The sequence below is a fragment of the Arachis ipaensis genome, chromosome B3, assembly GCF_059453495.1.
Source record: "Arachis ipaensis isolate K30076 ecotype BB chromosome B3, ASM5945349v1, whole genome shotgun sequence".
NCBI lineage: Eukaryota > Viridiplantae > Streptophyta > Magnoliopsida > Fabales > Fabaceae > Arachis > Arachis ipaensis.
In genome coordinates, this window is record NC_142438.1 from 38,300,760 (window position 1) to 38,325,025 (window position 24,266).

Sequence of the window (24,266 nt, forward strand, 5' to 3'; positions counted from 1 at the left end):
ATATGGATCATTGTTGGGATTTCTAGGACCACTTCCCATGTAATTGACCTGTTCAGAAGTGGGTTGAGCATAATCATAATTATCATTTTGTACAAAATTACCTGTCATGTCATAAGAAATCTCTTGAGATGGGTTTTAGGTGTTGATAGCTGAGACTTACATTCTACCCATCTGTTGAGTAAGTAGACTTATTTGCTGAGACATAAGCTTATTCTGAGCAAGAAAAGCATTAAGAGCTTCTACTTTTATAACACCCTTCTTCTGAGGAGTCTCAGAGTTCACAGGATTTCTGTTAGATGAATACAAATATTGGTTGCTATCAACCAATTCAATCAGCTCAATAGTCTCCTTCGGTGTCTTCTTCTTGTGCAATGAACCACCTGCAGAATTATCTAAGTACATCTTGGACATTTCACCCAAGCCTTCATAAAAGATGTCTAGTTGGGTCCATTTAGAGAACATGTCCGGAGGGCATTGCCTAATCAGTAGCTTGTATCTCTCCCAAGCTTCATAAAGAGTTTCACCATCCTTCTGCCTGAAGGTCTGAACCTCCACCCTAAGCTTAGTAAGCTTCTTTGGTGGGAAAAATTTAGTGAGAAACTCAGTAACAACCTTGTCCCAAGTATTCAAACTCTCCTTGGGTTGGAAATCTAGCCATAGCTTTGCTCCATCCCTAAGAACAAACAGGAAGAGCATGAGTTTGTACACCTCTTGGTTCACTTTATTTGTCTTCATAGTATCACAAATTTGCAGAAAATTAGAAATAAACTGATTTGGGTCTTCATGAGAAAGACCATGATACTGGCAGTTTTGTTGCACCAGGGTGACCAATTGTGGCTTCAACTCAAAGTTGTTCGCAGTTATAGGAGGCACCACAATGCTTTTACCATAGAGATCTGCAGTAGGAGCAGAGTAAGAGCCAAGCACTGTCCTTTGTTCTTCATTCCCGTTCGGATTTGCCACATTGGCATTAACAGCATTATTGTGATCCATGATGGATTCTGCAGGCTTGCTAAGTCTTGCTTGTTGTAAACGTCGCCTACAAGTTCTTTTAGGTTCTGGATCAAAGTCTAACAGAGGTTCCTTGTCTCTGTTTTTGCGCATAAACAAACAGAAAATAAGAAAAGATGGAAATCTCTACGTTAAAGTGTAGAGAGTTTCCAGTGAGGTATCCTGTGTAAAATAATAAAATAAAAATGTTAAATAAAATAAATAAATAAATTTCGAAAATAATAACTAAAATTAAATAGAAATTTTCGAAAATTAACAGGAAAAATAAATAAGACAATTAAAATAAAATTAACTAGGTGACACCAAACTTAATTTCAGAAATTAAGGAAAAAGATTAGTGTTATTTAAAAAAAATTCGAAATTAATAAACAAAATTTTAAAAAAAATTAAAACTAAAACGCCTAATCTAAGCAATCAAACAACTGATAGTTGTTAATCACAATCAATCCCCGGCAACGGCGCCAAAAACTTGGTGCGGTATTTATAACTCACAAACTAACCGGCAAGTGCACTGGGTCGTACCAAGTAATACCTCAGGTGAGTGAGGGTCGATCCTACGAGGATTGAAGGACTAAGCAACAATGGTTAATTGATTTAGGGATAAGTATGATTTTGGTCCTCAACGTAGAAGCTGAAAATTTATTTCGTCCCCGATCTTTTTTCGCTCCAAAATAGTCCCCAAGGTTTCAGTTTATTTTAAAATCGTCCTTCGGACGAAAATACACTTCTCCCTTCATCCCAAAATCAACCAAAATCAACCACCACCACTACCAGTAGAACAGAACCACCACCACCACCACCACATTATCATCGTGGTCATCATCATCATCATCATCATCATCAGAACAGAACCACCACCACCATAACAGAACTACCACCACCACCAGAACCCACCACCACCACCACCAATTTTAAAATCATCATGGTCATCATCATCATCATCATCATCAGAAATCCACAACAAAATTCCACAACAAATTTCAGCAACAACAATATTCCACAACAAATTTCACAAAAAATCCAAAAATTTCACAAACAAATCCAGTTCACAGAAGAAGAAGAAGAAAAAAGAAGAAGAAGAAGAAAGAAGAAGAAGAGTTAGTGGTGCGGTGGTACGACGGAAGAAGAAGAAGAAGAAGAAGAAGAAGAAGAAGAAGAAGAAGAAGAAGAAGAAGGTGCTGTGCGGCGGGGGTTAGGTGCTGTGGTGCGGCGGGGGTGAGGTGCTGTGGTGCGGCAGAGTGGCGGGGCGGCGGGGCGGTCGTGTGGAAGAAGAAGAAGAAGAAGAAGAAGAAGAAGAAGAAGAAGAAGAAGAAGAAGGAGGTGGTGGTGTGGTGCGGTGGTGCGGCGGAAGAAGAAGAAGAAGAAGAAGGTGGTGGTGGTGTGGTGCGGTGGTGCGGCGGGGTACGGTGCGATGGTGCGGCAGAGCGGCGGGGCAGCGGGCCGGTGGTGCGGTGGTTCCCCTCCTTCCCCCCCTTTTTGTGCCCCCACCCCTTTCTGCGTCCCCCCTTCTCTCTCCCCACCCCCTTATCTGTTCCCTTTCTTTTTTTATTTTATTTTATATTTATTTTATTTTATAATTTTTTTACTGAAGGGTAATTGATGAGCGGATAATTTATACGCTTTTTGGCATTGTTTTTAGTATATTTTTAGTAGAATCTAGTTACTTTTAGGGATGTTTTTAATAGATTTTATGTTAAATTCACATTTCTAGACTTTACTATGAGTTTGTGTGTTTTTCTGTGATTTCAGGTATTTTCTGGCTGAAATTGAGGGACCTGAGCAAAAATCAGATTCAGAGGTTGAAGAAGGACTGCTGATGCTGTTGGATTCTGACCTCCCTGCACTCAAAGTGGATTTTCTGGAGCTACAAAACTCAAAATGGCGCGCTTCCAATTGTGTTGGAAAGTAGACATCCAGGGCTTTCCAGCAATATATAATAGTCCATACTTTGCCCAAGTTTAGATGACGCAAACTGGCATTCAACGCCAGCTCTCTGCCCAATTCTGGAGTTCAACGCCAGAAATGGATCCAAACCTGGCGTTCAACTCCACAAATGGCCTCTGCACATGGAAAGTTAAAGCTCAGCCCAAATACACACAAGTGGGCCCCGGAAGTGGATTTATGCATCAATTACTTATTTCTGTAAACCCTAGTGACTAGTTTATTATAAATAGGACCTTTTACTATTGTATTAGACATCTTTGGACGCCTGGTTCTTAGATCAGAGGGGCTGGCCATTCGGCCATGCCTGGACCTTTTACTTATGTATTTTTAACGGTAGAGTTTCTACACTCCATAGATTAAGGTGTGGAGCTCTGCTGTTCCTCAAAGATTAATGCAAAGTACTACTGTTTTCTATTCAATTCATCTTATTTCGCTTCTAAGATATTCATTAGTACTTCAATCTGAATGTGATGAACGTGACAATCATCATCATTCCCTATGAACGCGTGCCTGACAACCACTTCCGTTCTACCTTCAACTGAATGAGTATCTCTTAGATCTCTTAATCAGAATCTTCGTGGCGTAAGCTAGAATGATGGCGGCATTCAAGAGAATCCGGAAAGTCTAAACCTTGTCTGTGGTATTCCGAGTAGGATTCAATGAATGAATGACTGTGACGAGCTCCAAACTCGCGATTGCGGGGCGTTAGTGACAGACGCAAATAGATAGTAAATCCTATTCCAGCATGATCGAGAACCGACAGATGAATAGCCGTGCCGTGACAGGGTGCGTTGATCATTTTCACTGAGAGGATAAGATGAAGCCATTGACAAGGGTGATGCCTCCAGACGATTAGCCGTGCCGTGACAGGGCATTGGATCATTTTCCCGAGAGATGACCGAAATTAGCCGTTGACAATGGTGATGTATCACATAAAGCCAGCCATGGAAAGGAGTAAGACTGATTGGATGAAGATAGCAGGAAAGCAGAGGTTCAGAGGAACGAAAGCATCTCCATTCGCTTATCTGAAATTCTCACCAATGAATTACATAAGTATTTCTATCCCTATTCTATTAATTATTATTCGAAAACACCATTATCAATTTATATCTGCCTAACTGAGATTTGCAAGGTGACCATAGCTTGCTTCATACCAACAATCTCCGTGGGATTCGACCTTTACTCACGTAAGGTATTACTTGGACGACCCAGTGTACTTGCTGGTTAGTTACACGGAGTTGTGAACCATGGTCTTGGCATCATGTTTTTGGCGCCATTTCCAGGGAAAGAAAGAGCAATGAATTTTACATAATTAAAGTGTAATCACGATTCCGCGTACCAAGTTTTTGGCGCCGTTGTTGGGGATTGTTCGAGTTTGGACAACTGACGGTTCATCTTGTTGCTCAGATTAGGTAATTTTCTTTTTGTTTTCTTTTCAAAAATTTTTCAAAAATCTTTCAAAAATTTTTTTCTTTTATTTTCGAAAAAAAAATAAATAATAAATATAATAATAAAAATAATGTTTTCAAAAAATAATTTATTCTATGGCTTCAAAATTTTTAAGAATGAATTCTAGTGTTTCATGAAACATGTTGAATCCTATCTAGCTGTAAAGCCATACCCAAACTGCTTTGGGATTGGTATTCAACTAATCACTCCAGTCCATGTAATTATATACTAAAGCTTGGTTGGCTATTAAGCCATGCCTGACCCTTTGATTGGAGCTTTAGAGCATAAGATTCCTGGAATTCATATAAAAAATTTTGGAATCCTTATTTTTCTTTTCCAAAATAGTTTTTCGAAAAATATAAAATAAAAATAAAAAAAAAATTTAGAAAATCATAAAAATCAAAAATATTTCATGTTTCTTGTTTGAGTCTTGAGTCATGTTATAAGTTTGGTGTCAATTGCATGTGCATCTTGCATTTTTCGAAAATTTCATGCATTCATAGTGTTCTTCATGATCTTCAAGTTGTTCTTGGTAAGTCTTCTTGTTTGATCTTGATGATTTTTTTTGTTTTGTGTTGTTTGGTGTTTTTCATATGCATTCTTGAATTCCTAGTGTCTAAGCATTAAAGAATTCTAAGTTTGGTGTCCTGCATGTTTTCTTTGCATTAAAAATTTTTTCAAAATTGTGTCTATGATGTTCATCTTGACATTCACGGTGTTCTTGGTGTTCATCTCGACATTCATAGCATTCTTGCATGCATTCATAGTTTTGATCTAAAAATTTCATGCATTGCATCTTTTTAGTGTTTTTCTCTTGCATCATAAAAAAAATTCAAAAATAAAAAAAATATCTTTCCCTTTTTCTCTCATCAAATTCGAAAATTTGAGTTGACTTTTTCAAAAATTTTTAAAATCAAGTTGTTTCTTATGAGTCAAATCAAATTTTCAATTTGAAAATCTTATCTTTTTCAAAATCTTTTTCAAAAATCAAATCTTTTTCAAATTTCTTAGTTATTTTCGAAAATTCCAAAAATATTTTTCAAAAATCTTTTTCTTATTTTTATATCAAATTTTCGAAAATAACATAATCAATTAATGTTTTGATTCAAAAATTTCAAGTTGTTACTTGCTTGTTAAGAAAGATTCAAACTTTAAGTTCTAGAATCATATTTTGTGATTTCTTGTGAATCAAGTCATTAATTGGGATTTTAAAAATCAAATCTTTTTCAAAACTAATTTCAAACATATCTTTTCAAAAATATCTTCTTATCTTATCTTCTTCAAAAATTTGATTTCAAAATATCTTTTCTAACTTCCTAACTTCCTATCTTTTCAAAATTTGTTTCAACTAACTAACTAACTTTTTGTTTGTTTCTTATCTTTTTCAAAACCACCTAACTAACTCTCTCTCTCTCTCATTTTCGAAAATCCCTTCCTTCTTTTTCAAAATTTCTTTTTAATTAACTAATTATTTTTATTTTTGATTTCAAAATTTTTCGAAAATTACTAACTCTTTTTCAAAAATATTTTTCGAAAATTCTCCCTCTCCCATCTTATTCTATTTATTTATTCATTTACTAACATCTCATCTCACATCTCAACCCTCCTCACAGTTGTGTTTTTTCCATTACATTACATTCTTTGTCTCCTCCTCTTCTTCTACTCACACAGGGATCCCTATACTGTGGTATAAAGGATCTCTATTATTATTATTATTTTTTCTGTGCCCTCTTCTTTGTCATATGAGCAGGAGCAAGGACAAGAACATTCTTGTTGAAGCAGATCCAGAACCTGAAAGGACTCTGAAGAGAAAATTAAGAGAAGCTAAATTACAACAATCCAGAGATAACCTTTCAGAAATTTTCGAACAGGAAGAGGAAATGGCAACCGAAAATAATAATAATGTAAGGAAGATGCTTGGTGACTTTACTGCACCTAATTCCAATTTACATGGAAGAAGCATCTCCATTCCTGCCATTGGAGCAAACAATTTTGAGCTGAAACCTCAATTAGTTTCTCTGATGCAACAGAACTGCAAGTTTCATGGACTTCCATCTGAAGATCCTTTTCAGTTCTTAACTGAATTCTTGCAGATATGTGATACTGTTAAGACTAATGGAGTAGATCCTGAAGTCTACAGGCTCATGCTTTTCCCTTTTGCTGTAAGAGACAGAGCTAGATTATGGTTGGATTCTCAACCCAAAGACAGCCTGAACTCTTGGGATAAGCTGGTCACGACTTTCTTAGCCAAGTACTTTCCTCCTCAAAAGCTGAGCAAGCTTAGAGCTGATGTTCAAACCTTCAGACAGAAAGAAGGTGAATCCCTCTATGAAGCTTGGGAAAGATACAAACAGTTGACCAAAAAGTGTCCTTCTGACATGCTTTCAGAATGGACCATCCTGGATATATTCTATGATGGTTTATCTGAGCTATCAAAGATGTCACTGGACACTTCTGCAGGTGGATCCATTCACCTAAAGAAAATGCTTGCAGAAGCTCAAGAACTCATTGACATGGTTGCTAATAACCAGTTCATGTACACTTCTGAAAGGAATCCTGTGAATAATGGGACGCCTATGAAGAAGGGAGTTCTTGAGATTGACACTCTAAATGCCATATTGGCTCAGAACAAAGTATTGACTCAGCAAGTCAATATGATCTCTCAGAGTCTGAATGGAATGCAAGCTGCATCCAACAGTACTCAAGAGGCTTCTTATGAAGAAGAAGCTTATGATCCTGAGAACCCTGCAATAGCAGAGGTGAATTACTTAGGTGAACCTTATGGAAACACCTATAACTCATCATGGAGAAATCATCCAAATTTCTCATGGAAGGATCAAAAGCCTCAACAAGGCTTTAATAATGGTGAAAGAAATAGGTTTAACAATAATAAACCTTTTCCACCATCCACTCAGCAACAGACAGAGAACTCTGAACAAAATACTTCTAATTTGGCAAACTTAGTCTCTGATCTGTCCAAGGCCACTGTGAGTTTCATGAATGAAACAAGGTCTTCCATTAGAAATTTGGAAGCACAAGTGGGCCAGCTGAGTAAAAGGATCACTGAAATCCATCCCAGTACTCTCCCAAGCAATACAGAAGAGAATCCAAAAGGAGAGTGCAAGGCCATTGACATAAGCAAAATGGCCGAACCCAATGAGGGAGAGGAGGACGTGAATCCCAAGGAGGAAGACCTCCTGGGACGTCCAGTGACCAATAAGGAGCTTCCCTCTGAGGAACCAAAGGACTCTGAGGCTCATCTAGAGACCATAGAGATTCCATTGAACCTCCTTATGCCTTTCATGAGCTCTGATGAATATTCCTCTTCTGAAGAGAATGAGGATGTTACAGAAGAGCAAACTGCCAAGTTTCTTGGTGCAATCATGAAGCTGAATGCCAAATTATTTGGCATTGATACTTGGGAAGTTGAACCTCCCTTGTTCATCAATGAACTAAGTGATCTGGATCAACTGACATTACCTCAGAAGAGACAGGATCCTGGAAAGTTCATAATACCTTGTACTATAGGCACCATGATCTTTAAGGCTCTGTGTGACCTTGGTTCAGGAATAAACCTCATGCTCCTCTCTGTAATAGAGAAACTGGGAATCTATGGGGTACAAGCTGCTAAAATCTCATTAGAGATGGCAGACAGTTCAAGAAAACAGGCTTATGGACAAGTAGAGGACATGTTAGTAAAAGTTGAAGGCCTTTACATCCCTGCTGATTTCATAGTCCTGGATACTGGAAAGGAAGAGGATGAATCCATCATCCTAGGAAGACCTTTCCTGGCCACAGCAAGAGCTGTGATTGATGTTGACAGAGGTGAACTAGTCCTTCAATGGAATGAGGACTCCCTTGTGTTTAAAACTCAAGGATCTTCCTCTGCAACCATGGAGAGGAAGCATGAAAAGCTTCTCTCAAAACAGAGTCAACCAGAGCCCCTACAATCAAACTCTAAGTTTGGTGTTGGGAGGCCACAACCAAACTCTAAGTTTGGTGTTGAACTCCCATATCCAAACTCTAAGTTTGGTGTTGGAGAGTTTCAACAATGCTCTGAACATCTGTGAGGCTCCATGAGAGCCCACTGTCAAGCTATTGACATTAAAGAAGCGCTTGTTGGGAGGCAACCCAATGTTTATTTATCTAATTTTGTTTTTGTTTTTTATGTTTTAATAGGTTCATGATCATGTGGAGTCACAAAATAAATATAAAAATTGAAAACGGAATCAAAAACAGCAGAAGAAAAATCACACCCTGGAGGAGCATCTGTCTGGCGTTCAGCGCCAGAACAGAGCATGGTTCTGGCGCTGAACGCCCAAAATGGGCAGCTTCTGGGCGCTGAACGCCAGAACAGGCATGGTTCTGGCGTTCAACGCCAGAAATGGCACACAAATGGGCGTTGAACGCCCAAAATGGGCACCAACCTGGCGCTGAACGCCCAGAGTTGTGTGCAAAGGCATTTTTACATGCCTAATGGGTGCAGGGATGTAAATCCTTGAACACCTCAGGATCTGTGAACCCCACAGGATCCACTCAGGATCTGTGGACCCCACAGGATCCACTCAGGATCTGTGGACCCCACAGGATCCCCACCTACCTCCACTCACTTCTTCTCACCACTCTCTTTCACACAACCCCATAAACTCTCTTCCCCCATCACCTCTTCACCACTCACATCCATCCACTCTTCCCCATAAACCTACCTCATAAACTCCACCTACCTTCATAATTCAAAACCAATTTTCCACCCAAACCCACCCATATGGCCGAATCTTAACCCCCCTCCCTTCCCTATATAAAGCCCTCCATTCTTCATCAAATTCACACAACACACCCCTCTTGGCCGAAACACTTCCCACTCTCCCTCTCCTCCATTTCTTCTTTTTCTTCTTCTATTCTTCTTTTTTTGCTCGAGGACGAGCAATATTCTAAGTTTGGTGTGGTAAAAGCATAGCTTTTTTGTTTTTTTTCCATAACTATTGATGGCACCTAAGGCCAGAGAAACCTCTAGAAAGAGGAAAGGGAAGACAAAAGCTTCCATCAAGGGTCTATAGCTCAGTGGTAGAACATTTGACTGCAAATCAAGAGATCCCTGAGATACCTCAGGGGATACATTTTCTTCCACACAATTATTGGAAGCAACTAAGGGTGGAACATCAAGAGCACTCCATCATCCTTCATGAAATCAGAGAAGATCAAAAAGCAATGAGGGAGGAGCAACAAAGACAAGGAAGAGACATAGAAGAGCTCAAGGACATCATTGGTTCCTCAAGAAGGAAACGCCACCATCACTAAGGTGGATTCATTCCTTGTTCTTATTTCTTCTATTTTTCGTTTTCTATGTTATGTGCCTATCTATGTGTGTGTCTTCATTACATGATCATTAGTAGTTAGTAACTATGTCTTAAAGTTATGAATGTCCTATGAATCCATCACCTCTCTTAAATGAAAAATGTTTTAATTCAAAAGAATAAGAAGTACATGAGTTTTGAATTTATCCTTGAACTTAGCTTAATTATATTGATGTGGTGACAATGCTTCTTGTTTTCTGAATGTATGCTTGAACAGTGCATATGTCTTTTGAAGTTGTTGTTTAAGAATGTTAAATATGTTGGCTCTTGAAAGAATGATGACAAGGAGACATGTTATTTGATAATCTGAAAAATCATAAAAATGATTCTTGAAGCAAGAAAAAGCAGCAAAGAACAAAGCTTGCAGAAAAAAAAATAGGCGAAAAAAAAATAGAAAGAAAAAAAAAAGAGAAAAAGAAAAAGCAAGCAGAAAAAGCCAAAGCTCTTAAAACCAAGAGGCAAGAGCAAAAAGCCAATAACCCTTAAAACCAAAAGGCAAGGGAAATAAAAAGGATCCCAAGGCTTTGAGCATCAGTGGATAGGAGGGCCTACAGGAATAAAATCCTGGCCTAAGCGGCTAAACCAAGCTGTCCCTAACCATGTGCTTGTGGCGTGTAGGTGTCAAGTGAAAACTTGAGACTGAGCGGTTAAAGTCAAGGTCCAAAGCAAAAGAAGAGTGTGCTTAAGAACCCTGGACACCTCTAATTGGGGACTTTAGCAAAGCTGAGTCACAATCTGAAAAGGTTCACTCAATTATGTGTCTGTGGCATTTATGTATCCGGTGGTAATACTGGAAAACAAAGTGCTTAGGGCCATGGCCAAGACTCATAAAACAGCTGTGTTCAAGAATCATCATACTGAACTAGGAGAATCAATAACACTATCTGAACTCTGAGTTCCTATAGATGCCAATCATTCTGAACCTCAATGGATAAAGTGAGATGCCAAAACTATTCAAGAGGCAAAAAGCTACAAGTCCCGCTCATCTGATTGGAGCTATGTTTCATTGATAGTTTGGAATTTATAGTATATTCTATTTTTTTTATGCTATTTTGATTTTCAGTTGCTTGGGGACAAGCAACAATTTAAGTTTGGTGTTGTGATGAGCGGATAATTTATACGCTTTTTGGCATTGTTTTTAGTATATTTTTAGTAGAATCTAGTTACTTTTAGGGATGTTTTTAATAGATTTTATGTTAAATTCACATTTCTGGACTTTACTATGAGTTTGTGTGTTTTTCTGTGATTTCAGATATTTTCTGGCTGAAATTGAGGGACCTGAGCAAAAATCAGATTCAGAGGTTGAAGAAGGACTGCTGATGCTGTTGGATTCTGACCTCCCTGCACTCAAAGTGGATTTTCTGGAGCTACAGAACTCAAAATGGCGCGCTTCCAATTGTGTTGGAAAGTAGACATCCAGGGCTTTCCAGCAATATATAATAGTCCATACTTTGCCCAAGTTTAGATGACGCAAACTGGCATTCAACGCCAACTCTCTGCCCAATTCTGGAGTTCAACGCCAGAAATGGATCCAAACCTGGCGTTCAACTCCACAAATGGCCTCTGTACGTGGAAAGTTAAAGCTCAGCCCAAATACACACCAAGTGGGCCCCGAAAGTGGATTTATGCATCAATTACTTATTTCTATAAACCCTAGTGACTAGTTTATTATAAATAGGACCTTTTACTATTGTATTAGACATCTTTGGACGCTTGGTTCTTAGATCAGAGGGGCTGGCCATTCGGCCATGCCTGGACCTTTCACTTATGTATTTTTAACGGTAGAGTTTCTACACTCCATAGATTAAGGTGTGGAGCTCTGCTGTTCCTCAAAGATTAATGCAAAGTACTACTGTTTTCTATTCAATTCATCTTATTTCGCTTCTAAGATATTCATTAGTACTTCAATCTGAATGTGATGAACGTGACAATCATCATCATTCCCTATGAACGCGTGCCTGACAACCACTTCCGTTCTACCTTCGACTGAATGAGTATCTCTTAGATCTCTTAATCAGAATCTTCGTGGCGTAAGCTAGAATGATGGCGGCATTCAAGAGAATCCGGAAAGTCTAAACCTTGTCTGTGGTATTCCGAGTAGGATTCAATGAATGAATGACTGTGACGAGCTCCAAACTCGCGATTGCAGGGCGTTAGTGACAGACGCAAAAGGATAGTAAATCCTATTCCAGCATGATCGAGAACCGACAGATGAATAGCCGTGCCGTGACAGGGTGCGTTGATCATTTTCACTGAGAGGATAAGATGAAGCCATTGACAAGGGTGATGCCTCCAGACGATTAGCCGTGCCGTGACAGGGCATTGGATCATTTTCCCGAGAGATGACCGAAAGTAGTCGTTGACAATGGTGATGTATCACATAAAGCCAGCCATGGAAAGGAGTAAGACTGATTGGATGAAGATAGCAGGAAAGCAGAGGTTCAGAGGAACGAAAGCATCTCCATTCGCTTATCTGAAATTCTCACCAATGAATTACATAAGTATTTCTATCCCTATTCTATTAATTATTATTCGAAAACACCATTATCAATTTATATATGCCTAACTGAGATTTGCAAGGTGACCATAGCTTGCTTCATACCAACAATCTCCGTGGGATTCGACCCTTACTCACGTAAGGTATTACTTGGACGACCCAGTGCACTTGCTGGTTAGTTACACGGAGTTGTGAACCATGGTCTTGGCATCATGTTTTTGGCGCCATTTCCAGGGAAAGAAAGAGCAATGAATTTTACATAATTAAAGTGTAATCACAATTCCGCGTACCAGTAATTTGGTAACAAAAAAAATAAAATTGGTAAAAAGGATGATTTTAAAACAAACTGAAACCTTTGGGACCATTTTGGAGCGAAAAAAAGGTCGGGAACAAAATAAATTTTTAGCCTCTAAGTTGGGGACCAAAATCATACTTATCCCATTGATTTACTTAGTTAGGCAAACAGAAAAGAGTGTTTGAATATTCAAAGAGCATTAAACAATCGTGCAGAAAGTAAAATAGTAAAGTAAATGAATTGGGAATAAAATATGGAGAGGCATTTAAGGTTTCAGAGTTATCTATTTTTCCGGATTAACTTTTCTTACTAACTATTTTAATTATGTATGACTTAATTTATGGCAAACTATATGTGACTAGACCCTAATTCCTTAGACCTTTCTAGTCTCCTCTAAAATTCGTCAACAGCCAATTCCTTGGTCAATTAATTCCAATTAGAGGGTGATGATCAAATTCTAGTTTATATGCCACAAAAATTCTAATTACCCAAAAATAAAAGGATTATATGTTACGTATCCCGTTAAATCCAGATAATTAAAATTTAGGAGAATATATTTTCAAGCTGTTGTTCAAGTAAAGAGCTTTTCCAAGTTATACAAGAACTCAAATAGAAAGAGGGACATACTTCCGTTCCACCCAAATTCATAAGATAAAGAGCAAAAACAATTCTTAAATTATAAATCTATACATGAATTAAAATAGAAAAAGCAATAAAATCAATCCATACAAATAGACAGAGCTCCTAACCTTAACAGTGGAGGTTTAGTTGCTCATGGTTTAGAGAAAATAAGAATTGTAAATTGGAATGGAATAATGTTGTGTTGAGGTGGAATGAAAAGTTAACTAATTCCAATCCCCTTTCATACCTAATCCTAATAAATTTAAAATCTATCTTCTAAAACTAAAATAATATCTTTTCCTAAAAAATAATATTTGAATTTAAATTAGAATTAATTAACAAGTCTTCAGTTGATGGGTGGGGACCACTCGTTTTGTCCATTCTGCAGCTTTTAATCTGTGTTTTCTGGGCTGAAAACTGAGTCAAAACAGCCCAGAAATCGCCCCCAGCGTTTTTTTGCGTTTTTTGCACGTGGCGCATGTCACACATACGCATCAGTCACGCGTACGCGTTGATGATCTTCTTCGCGTGTCACGCGCACGCGTCAGTTACGCGTATGCGTCGCTGAGCAAATCTTCAAATCATGCGTACGCATCAGTCACGCGCACGCGTCGCCATGGAAAGCTCCAAATCACGCGCACGCGTCAGTCACGCGTACGCGTCGCTCCTCGTTGCCATCTCCTTTGGTTCTTGTGCTGCAGAAACTCCATCAAATCCAGCCGAATGCTACCTAAAATAAACAAAAATTTGTAAAAGACTCAAAGTAGCATCCATATTGGCTAAAAGATAATTAATTCTTTATTAAACTCAACAAATTAGATGCAAATTCACTAGGAAAAGATAGGAAAGATGCTCACGCATCTGTTACTACCTACACGGATGTTTGTATTTCATTTTTCCTTTTCTTCGAAAGTACTCACTGAGTTACTTAGATCCATAGTACTAAAGTTTCTCCCTCTCCCAATCAGGAACGCAGACACTTAATTCAACTAGTCTACTCATTGTAACTGTTTAAGATGTTAATAAAATACCTACAAAACGCAAAGGAGGGGACCGCTTAATGCTAACACATCCACAAGAACTATTAACTACCTATAACTAATTCGAAAAGATTCTATGAGCTATAAATCATTTTCAAAAATGAAAAATCTCTTCGAACTTAGAATTAGACCATACATATGTCAACGGTACTATTTTCTAAAAATTCAACTACATGTAGAAAGATACTACACTACCAGTAAAAATAAACAACTACTACGATATAAAAAATGAAAAAATTTACTGTGCATGGTGACATCACAATTGTACAAAATACCAAATATGGTGGTACCATAGTAGCGAGAGCCACTAGTCATAGTGGTATCATTGATGCTTCATTTTTAAACAACATAACACACTCAAGCAAGCATTGAATATTACCAAAAAGAACAAGGAAAAACACTAACATTAAGTATGAAGACAAAAAATGAAGCAAATGGTAGGAGCGAAGTTATAGAGAAATACGGAAAGTTTAGATGATGATGATGATGATGAAATGAAAGAAATGATTATTTATAGACTTTTAAGGATAAGAGCATTAAGATAAAATTACAGTTATTTAAATGGTTTTAAATACTGGTACGGTAACCAATGAAAACTGAAAAGATGCAAAAAGAAATGAAGCGACACACATCCCTTCAAAATCATATCGAGTTTTAGCCCGATCACAACTTTGACATTACGACTTCACTAACGATCTACGCACTACTATTTGATAAACTTGTTATCCGAGCTCTGGCCTAAGAATCTGAACTCGGGTAGGGTCACTATTCATACCTGGGCCTACATGATATGGGCCAAGCCCACTTCACTCCTGACATACAAGCTACGTTTGAGATTGGGCCTACCAAGATCGGCTCAATAACATAAAGTCCAATACAGAAAGCCTAGTCCACTTGGATCGGATTTATTTGAACACAGGTTTCCAAAGGCCGTAATCGGCCCGACTTAGGGAGCAAGAAAAGCGCTTCTGCCCACTACTTTGGTTATCACCCCAGATGATAACCACCCTGAAAATGGGGAGTAACCTCTCACTCTATAAGAGAGTAACCACCCATGATCTTCAGAACTCATCCCCAAGGAATCACTAAGTCCAACATTACTTTTCTATAAATACCCCAACACATAGGCATTTTTTTAATTCAATCTGACCTAAAATCTACTTCATATCTTGCTGACTTAGGTATCAGAATCTCTTGTAGGTATCCCCACCACCGTCCAATTCGAAGACGTTGGATAAACTACTATCTCAATGTCCAAGTCGAACACATAATCATTTTTCCAATTCAATCTGACCTAAAACCTGCTTCAATTCTTGCTAACTTAGGCATCGGAGTCCCTTGTAGGTACCCCCACCACCACCTAGTGTAAAGATGTCAAATAAACCACCGTCTCGGTGTCCAAGTCGGATTTCTTCCCAAAGGCTTTTGGACCTCACTTCCAGGCCCAAATTCATCTTGGTTTCAAGTAACACCTCGGAACACACACATATATGAATGGAGGAAAATTTCTAAAAAAAAATATAAAATGATATGGATGATGATCAATAACATGATATATGATAATATTAGTTATATCAAATTGTGACTTTCAAATAATGTTTTTTCACATCTATTTAACGAATAAATAAAGATTACTACATTACATTAATTATTCATCCAACTAAATAATTGATGCATTGAAGGCAACGTAGCGTACCTACCTTTCTAAGCTTCCTCTTTCGTCTTCATTCAGGCTGCAACTATACCCAAGGCACTCTTCGCACTAGCCATCACAAGAGGACCATCTCAACATTTTTCTTACTCAACTTAACTGTGACATAGCTCGAGTCAAGTCCATCACAGTCAAGCCCAAACTTGCCATTAGCCATGCCAACAAATCGGACATCAGACCCGAATATCTATCCTCGCCAATGACCTACAACATAAGCCAAGGAAGCGGTGAGTACTTCTCCCAGATCAAAGTGGGATAACCACCACAACAATACTACTTGGTCATGGACACAGGCGGCAGCTACCTCACGTGGATCCAATGCAAGCCATGTAACCACTGCTACAAGCAATCCAACCAAATTTTCTCCTGTCCAGGTCATCCTCTTACGCCCAAATCACGTACGAGGCCCCACAGTGCCACCAACTTGACAAGGCCTCCTGCACAAAAGTGTCAGTATCAAGTTAGTTACAGCGACAATACAATTTCAATCGGTGATTTCATAATAGAAACGATGTCGTTTAGACAAATCAGGTCAGTTCCACGGGCACCCATGGGTTGTGGACACTTTAACGACGGTTTGTTTACTGGATCTGTCGCAGTTCTTGGACTCAGACGCGGGTCCCTGTCGCTATTGTCATAGATCAAAGTGACGTCGTTTTCATATAGATTGTCCATTCTCGATTTTAACTCAGCACAACCCGATGACTCGGTCATGACTCAGATGTTAAGTAACCCAAAGTTCAAATTGTTCTACTACGTAGGGTTCATTAGAGTTAGCATTGGGGGACGAAGGGTTCCCGTTCTAGTTTGGATGTTTGTGATAGATTCGTCGGAGAAGGTTGGGGTCGTAGTAGACTCGGAAACCGTCTTGACTTGGTTGCAGTCTCAAGCATATGTAGCGATGAGGGACGCGTTTACCGCGTTGACTCAAACTTGCCGCAGATTCCCGAAGGCGTGTTGTTGTTCGACACATGCTATAATTTCTATGGGTTGTCGAGGATAAGGGTGCCGACATTGTAGTTTAAGGTGGAGGGTTGGAATTCATGGAGTTTGGCACCAACGACATACCTGATTCTGATGGACCGAAGTACAGGATCAGCTACTTTGCCATTATGCCAATAGAAGCGGCTTTGTCAATCTTAGAGAATGTGCAGCAGCAGAGAACACATGTTACCTTTAGGAAAAGTCTAGAAGGCCATCAACTTTATTAAATTCTGGCCAACATGTAACCAGCAAAGAAAAATGAAACATTGGATATAATCTCACACCATTAAAATTATCTTTGATAACTATTTGATGGCTACAAATCACAAAGTTACTGGCTCCCTAGCATTCCTCTTACCTTTAATATCGCACTCTTTGATTGGTTTCTCACAAGACAAATGCTAGAATGTGTGTATTTATTGTTAGAATTTTTTGCAGTGGGCTTCTATTGATTGTTGTCTTTTATCTTTGTGAAAACAGTTTGAATGTTTAAGCCTAATATTCCTATAAACCCATAAAGTGATTGAGTGATTCACTTTGGATTTTGGATGTCACTATGTATTATTGGGCCTTGAGCCTAATGATTAGTGTATATGATAAAATAAGATAAGATAATAGTATTAAATTCTTGTGATTTAAGTCTTTGATGGCTAAGACTTGATCACTAATCACTATATATTCATGTTATAAAGGAAATATCCACATTTCCAACTAACGGATCCATTACATGTCACCTATGAGAAGATTAGACAAAATGTGTGTTCTCAAGTACCAAACCTTCACACAAATATTATCCTTCAATTATTTGACTTCATAAATGACAGAGGTATGTATATAATTATTCTTTATTTGGTATTCTAATTCTTAGTATATATCCAACAAATTCTAACATTTATTTCACTTGCGTTCTTACCCCTTTCCAAATATCTAAACAGAACTTTATACTATGACTTAGAGTAATATAATTTTTTATTTTCTAAAATTAAGAGTAAATTAAAGAAAGGTAGTTGAGATTAATAACAAAAAAAACAAGTTAAATCTGTATGCATGCATGCTTTTTCATGTAAATTTGACTTAAGTTTCGTACTGAAAAAAGAATAATATTTTGTACTAATTATTTCGACCGTCAGAGACGGATTTAGTTGAAAGAGTGTGGGGGTGGATTTTAAAACATTTCTATGTTGTATACAGTAATAAAATTTATTTGTTCTTATTGTATAATTAAATTTGATTCTATTATATTATTGAATTATTTTATTAGATCTAATTTTATAAATATATAAAATTGTTGTGTTAAATTAATTTTAAATTAAATAAAATTATTTTATTAAAATTGTTTTAAAAAAATATTAGAGAACTAATTTTTTTTATCAATATTAATCAATATTTTGGACTAATATTTTATTTTTATAATATTAGAATTTAGAATTTAAAATTTAAAATTTAATATTTAAAATTTGGTACAAAATAATAAATTTTATTAGTCGTAGCATTACTCTTATTTTAATATTAAATTAAAAATGACTAATAAAACTTTTAATACTATTTGACTATTTAATAAAAAAAAGTCAAAATAAATAAGTAATTCTAATCTTAAATTCTTAATTATCCCAAAGGTCCAAATCCATTCTTTGTTGGTGCTACCTTTCTCTAGGGCTCGTAATGGATTTGGTAGGGTAGGGTACCCGCGGATTGAGAATCTCTCAACCGTAACCCTACTCGCACCCTAAAATTCTAAACCCTACCCTATCTTATCCTACCCGTAGAAATATCAAATTTTTTAAAGTAAATATAAAATTCAATTATTTTGAATTTTATACGTATTAATAACATAAAAAATAAAAAACTAATACTCTAAATTACTAAATTAACTAATTAGTTTAGTGGTTGTTCACTTATTATAAGTCATTATATAAGAGAGGTTGTGGGTTCAACTTTTACTTTCTTTCACTATATAGAGAGATTTTTATAAAATATGTGATATATATGTGGTGCGGGTTACCCTACCCTACCCGCAGGCATACCCGGATCGTATCCTACCCTATCCGCAGCGGGTAGGATAGCCTACCCTACCCGAACGAATTGGATCGGATTGGATACCCGCGAGTAGAGTATGAATTGCCAGTCCTACCTTTCTCTACTCTTTTACTTTTTGTACGTTCTAATTTATTTAATTGTTCTGCATTTTGTTTAGTTATTATATTATTGTGTACTTTTTTATTGTTTGGTTCATGGTTATTTATAATAAAATTTTATTAATATTTTTTTCTACCATTTGTTTGCTGTATATTTTGTATTTATATTGTACTTTTAAATTTTTATAGAATTGTGAATTGTATTTTTATAGCAATATTATATTTATTAATTAATTATTTAGGTTTATAATTCTTTTAATAATAAAAAATATTTAAAAAAAATATCACCATTGAAAACCAATATATTTTACAATAATAAAATATAGGGTTAAGTATTATTTTCGTTCATAGGGTTTGGACCAAAATCAAAATCGTCTCCGAGCTTTTTTTCTTATTAAAATCATCTCCAACGTTATAAAACGTTAAAAAATCGCCCTTTTGTCCATGAACAGTATTTTGTGGACAATTTTATCCTTAAACAAAAATTAAAAAAAATTCCTTTAATATAAAACAGCAAACTAGGACTGTACCCTTCATCTTCCTTTTTTTGTCTTAAAACCTCCAAGGCCTCATCAAACCTGCCACCCATCAAACCTGTCACCATGCACAAGGTCCCTTATCCAAACCCCATAAGCATAATCCAAACTACCTAGCAGCCTGAATCCCCAAACTCCTTAACCAACCTAACAGCATGAAGCTCCTTGCCATCATCCACCATCCACCAAGCCAAACAAGAACCCTTCAGCTTCATCCAACCTCCCCTGCTTGCACAAACTCTTCATAACAAGCGTATTGGTATACTGATTCTCAAAATCCCTTATCCTAAACAAAAAAATTCCAATTCTTCTTCTCTCCTTTATCAACAGTAACAACCAAATTCAACAAATTCAACAATAGCAAATTCAACAGCAACAACAACCACAAAATAAATCAACAGCAACATCCACAAAATAAATCACTAGAAATTTCAGATTTAATAACAATTCAATAATCATCAATGACAACTTCAGATCCAAAATCAGCAACCACAGAAAATTAAAAAGAATTAACAAAATGATATTTATGTTCTTCAAAAAAAAGGAAGAACGAAAAGAGGAGGAACGAAGATGAAACGATTGAAGCAGGAGGAAGGATTGGGGGTTCGGAGCATCCGATGAACTGAAACGGGTTGGGAGAATTGGGATTCGGAGAGGTTGAGGATTATGTGGTTAGAGAAGGAGGATAGAGGGAGTAAAGGGTTGGTGATGCCGTTTTCCACTATTATGAGAGTACAAAAACACCCAGAAAATTATAAATCATCCCCAAGTCCTCTCCTTGCTGCAGGTCCTTCACCACTCGCTTCAGTTCCACCAGTGCCTCTTTCTTCTTCGCCTCCGCCTCATTCTGCAGATTCGCGAGCTTCTCTGTTTTCTGCTCTGGCTGGTTCTCCGTGTCGAAGTTGCGGCGGAGCTGAAACTTGCGGCGGAGCTGGAACCTATGTCGTCGTCGTGGCATGGAAGTTAACCGGAGCATTAGGTGCCGCAGCTAAGGGAAGGACTTGCAGCTTCTGAAGGAAGTAAGGGAGTATGGCGTGGAAAGGGGGACGGATCTAGTGACTGGTGGAACCCTTTCTTTTGAAGTTTTTTATTTTTTTTATTTTTATGTAAGGGTAAAATTGACTAAAAAATGTTGTTTCTCGACAAAAGGACAATCTTTTATTGTTTTGTAACGTTGAAGATGATTTTAATAAGAAAAAAAGGTCGGAGACAATTTTAATTTTGGCCCAAGACCTTAAGGACGAAAAAATACTTAACCCTAAAATATAATTATAAAAATTATTGAAATATTATATATACTTTGTCGAGTTAATAGTCAAAATTGTCCCTGAAAGATACCCCGATCTCCATTTTAGTCCTCGAAAGATAAAATTAATCAAAGTCGTCCTCGAAAGTTATTCACGTTGGTCGAGTTTGTCCTTCTGTCATGTGAGGTAGTGACGTGGCTAACGTTTGGTGAGGTGGAACGTTAAGTGCCAGCGTGGAGAGGTGCAAAACGACGTAGTTTCATACCCTCAGCCCCAAATCAGTGGAACGACGTCGTTTATGAGCCACATGTGGATATTCAAACGTTCTGCCCTTCTCTTCTCTTGTAACAAACCTCTTCCACTTTCGCTCCAAAACCCCTCGTCTTCTCTCTACCCTGGTACTCTGCACAAAGATCCTTTGATCAGAACTTGGTGGCGTTATCGAGCATTCGTGTGTGCGAGGCTTGTAGAAGAGTAGGCCCTGCTACGTTGGAGGAGGTCGCTGAGGAGTTTCGTAGTTGGAGGAAGGAACAGTAACTGCCATAGGTAAGGCTTAATTTTTTTCACAGTTTCTGTTGATTTTGCAATGTTGGTGTCCGTTGGTTTTGGGTGTCTTAGTTCTAAGAACCATCTAGTGAGGCTAGGGTTTGGACTAGCTACACAATATTCTGTATGCGTTTGTTAGGGGTTTCCTGGTCCTTATGTGGTGGGTTTTTCTGGTAGTTGAGGGTTTGCGATGGTTATGATTATGTAGTTTGCTGTGTGTTTACATGCAGTTGTAAGAGAGGAGTTGTTTTAGTCTTTAATGTTGACTACATTTATTTGCACTTGTAGATGGAGGGTCCTCCGATGACTTTTGTATTTCACCATGGGGGGAAGTTTAAAAAGGATGAGGGTGGATATCTGTACTATGAACCAGATCACACAGAGGTGTTAATGGGAGTTGAAGCTGACACACTTGACGTGTTCTTTGTGAGGGGGTACTATGTCGAACTGGGATATGCTGAGGCTAGGGAGTGCTAGTGGAAATCTCCAGGAGTTCCCCTTGAATATGGGCTGAGGAGGCTGGCCACAGATGATGATTTGGTTGCAATGGTGAAGGATTGCAGGAGGAACTTCAACTTGATCAACCTGTATTTCGAGCATGGTGTTTCAGAGCCATGTGTGGTTGATGAGCAGGAAGGAGATGTGCCTAAAATTAACCCAACCCAGACCAAGAGACATCAGTCTCAACCCACTAAGTTACCATCCCACCAAAAAGCAAGCTCTGAGTCCACGAAGGCATCAGCTGAAGGAAGCAGATTATCTCAGCCTTCAAAGTTGCCTTCTCAGTCCAAGAAATTTTCTACCAAATCCACAAAGGAACCAAGTCAGCCCAGTAAACTGCCTACCCAGCCCACTAAGCAACCAATGCAGCCCACTAAGGAGCCCACTAAGCCCACTGGACCATCATTGAAGCCCACGGGTCCATCAGCTAAGCCCACTAGACCAACCACTAAGCCCAGTAGACCATCATCTCAGCCCACCAAGAAGTCACATGAACCTGTGCAAACTTCATCACAGCAGAGAAAGGCCTATAGTCAGCCTACCAAACCTACCCCTGCTACAACTCAGCCTAAAGGTAAGGCCAAGGTCACTACCACCACAAGGGCAGGCAGGCATGTGAAGGCAATAGAGGTTGAGGAAGACAGTGACTCTCATGACTCCTATGAGAGTGCTGAAGACAGCCTTTACAAACCTCCAAAGGTGCTAGGAGATGATGAATCTAGCAGTGACAGTGATGATGGTGTCAACTCTACAAGGCTGAACAAAAAAAGGGAAGTTAAGGAGAAGCACAAGCCTGCTAAGACCAGATTGGCAGAGAAAGAAATAGAGACTGACGATTCAAGCTATGAAGCTTCTGAGAGTGAGGATGAAAGTGACTCAGGTATTTGGTTAAATCAATTGGTTTGTAGATGTTGATTTAATTTTGGTCACATGACTGATTACTTGATTTGTGGTTTCTATTTGGCAGACCTAGAGGATAATCCCCTTGAGGACAATGATTCGGATCTCAACTCATGGCACTCGGAGGACTCAGGCCAGGAACTAGACTCTGATGAGGAATCACCAACTGTCTATCCCCAGTATAATGACAAGGCAAAGTTCGGGGACCTCAAGTTTGAGGTTAGTATGATATTCAAATCAAAGGAACATTTTATGCATGCAACTAGGGACTACACAATCCAATTAGGTAGAAACATATTGTTTACAAAGAATGACAATGTTCGGGTTAGGGCTGTGTAAGGCTAAGGGTTTTCCTTGGGTAGTTTACTGTGCACGAAGTAAGCAAGACGGGTCGTGGCAGATTAAAACCCTGGTTGACAACCATATCTGTCCTAGAAGGCAAAAAAACAGGGCAGCCACCCAACAGTGGACACTAAGCAAACTTGTTCCAAAACTTAGGAAGCATCCTACAATGAGACATCGTGAAGTGTATGAGTGGTTTGTGAGGAAGTGTAACGTAAACCTGAACAGCACCTGCATCACTAGAGCATTGAAAGCTGCTAGGAAAGTGGTAGAGGGTGATGAAGTTGCTCAGTATGGACTTATCTGGGATTATGCGAATGAGTTGCTTACAAGTAACCCTGGGTCTACAGTTCAAGTTGGTGTAATCCCAATGCCACAGGGTCCTCCTCAGTTTGAGAGGTTCTATGTGTGTCTTGATGCCTGTAAAAAAGGATTTAAGGCTGGGTGTAGACCGATGATAGGTTTGGATGGGGCTTTTCTTAAGACCCTGCACGGTGGACAAATATTGACGGCGTGTGCTTAGGATGCCAATAACCACATATTTGTTGTTGCCTATGCAATTGTGGATGTGGAAAACAAGGACAACTGGAAATGGTTTCTGGAGCTCCTGCAATCAGACCTTAGCAACTTCCTTGGCAAAAACTTGTGCCTCATTTCAGACATGCAGAAGGTCAGGACTAAATTGATTTAATTAGTTATACTTCTAGGACTAAATTGATTTAATGATCATAATTGAGGGATTCTTTTGACTAACAATCTTTTCGGGTTTCTTTGTATCTGGCAGGGACTCATCCCAGCAGTGAAGGAAGTCATGCCCATGGCCCAGCACAGGTTCTGTGTGTGGCATCTGTGGCGGAATTTTTCAAAACAATGGGGTAGCACGGAGTTGAAAGATCTGGTTTGGGAGTGTGCTCGATCAAGGACACGTAATGAGTTCGAGAGGAACATGAAGAGAGTAAAAGTGATTAACGAACAGGCTTGGCAGTATCTTGAAAAGTGGCCGAAAGAGGCTTGGACTAAGGCTTACTTCAGTGAGGACCCTAAGAATGACAATATTTGCAACAATGCTTGCGAATCATTCAATGCTAAGATAAAGCATGAGAGGACCAAGCCGATTTTAACTTTTGCTGAAGAGGTGAGGAGAATAATCATG

The 24,266-nt window shown here is 38.3% G+C and overlaps 1 non-coding gene and 1 pseudogene across 1 annotated transcript; one reads left to right on the forward strand and one right to left on the reverse strand.

The window, feature by feature from the left end:
* Positions 1 to 6,680: 6,680 nt before the first annotated feature.
* LOC148570335 (small nucleolar RNA R71) lies at positions 6,681 to 6,788 on the reverse strand. Its single transcript, XR_015908102.1, has one exon. It is a non-coding gene; the product is annotated as a small nucleolar RNA R71 (small nucleolar RNA).
* A 14,870-nt stretch (positions 6,789 to 21,658) lies between these two features.
* Positions 21,659 to 23,110, forward strand: LOC148570336 (uncharacterized; annotated as a pseudogene).
* The last annotated feature ends 1,156 nt before the right edge of the window (positions 23,111 to 24,266 follow it).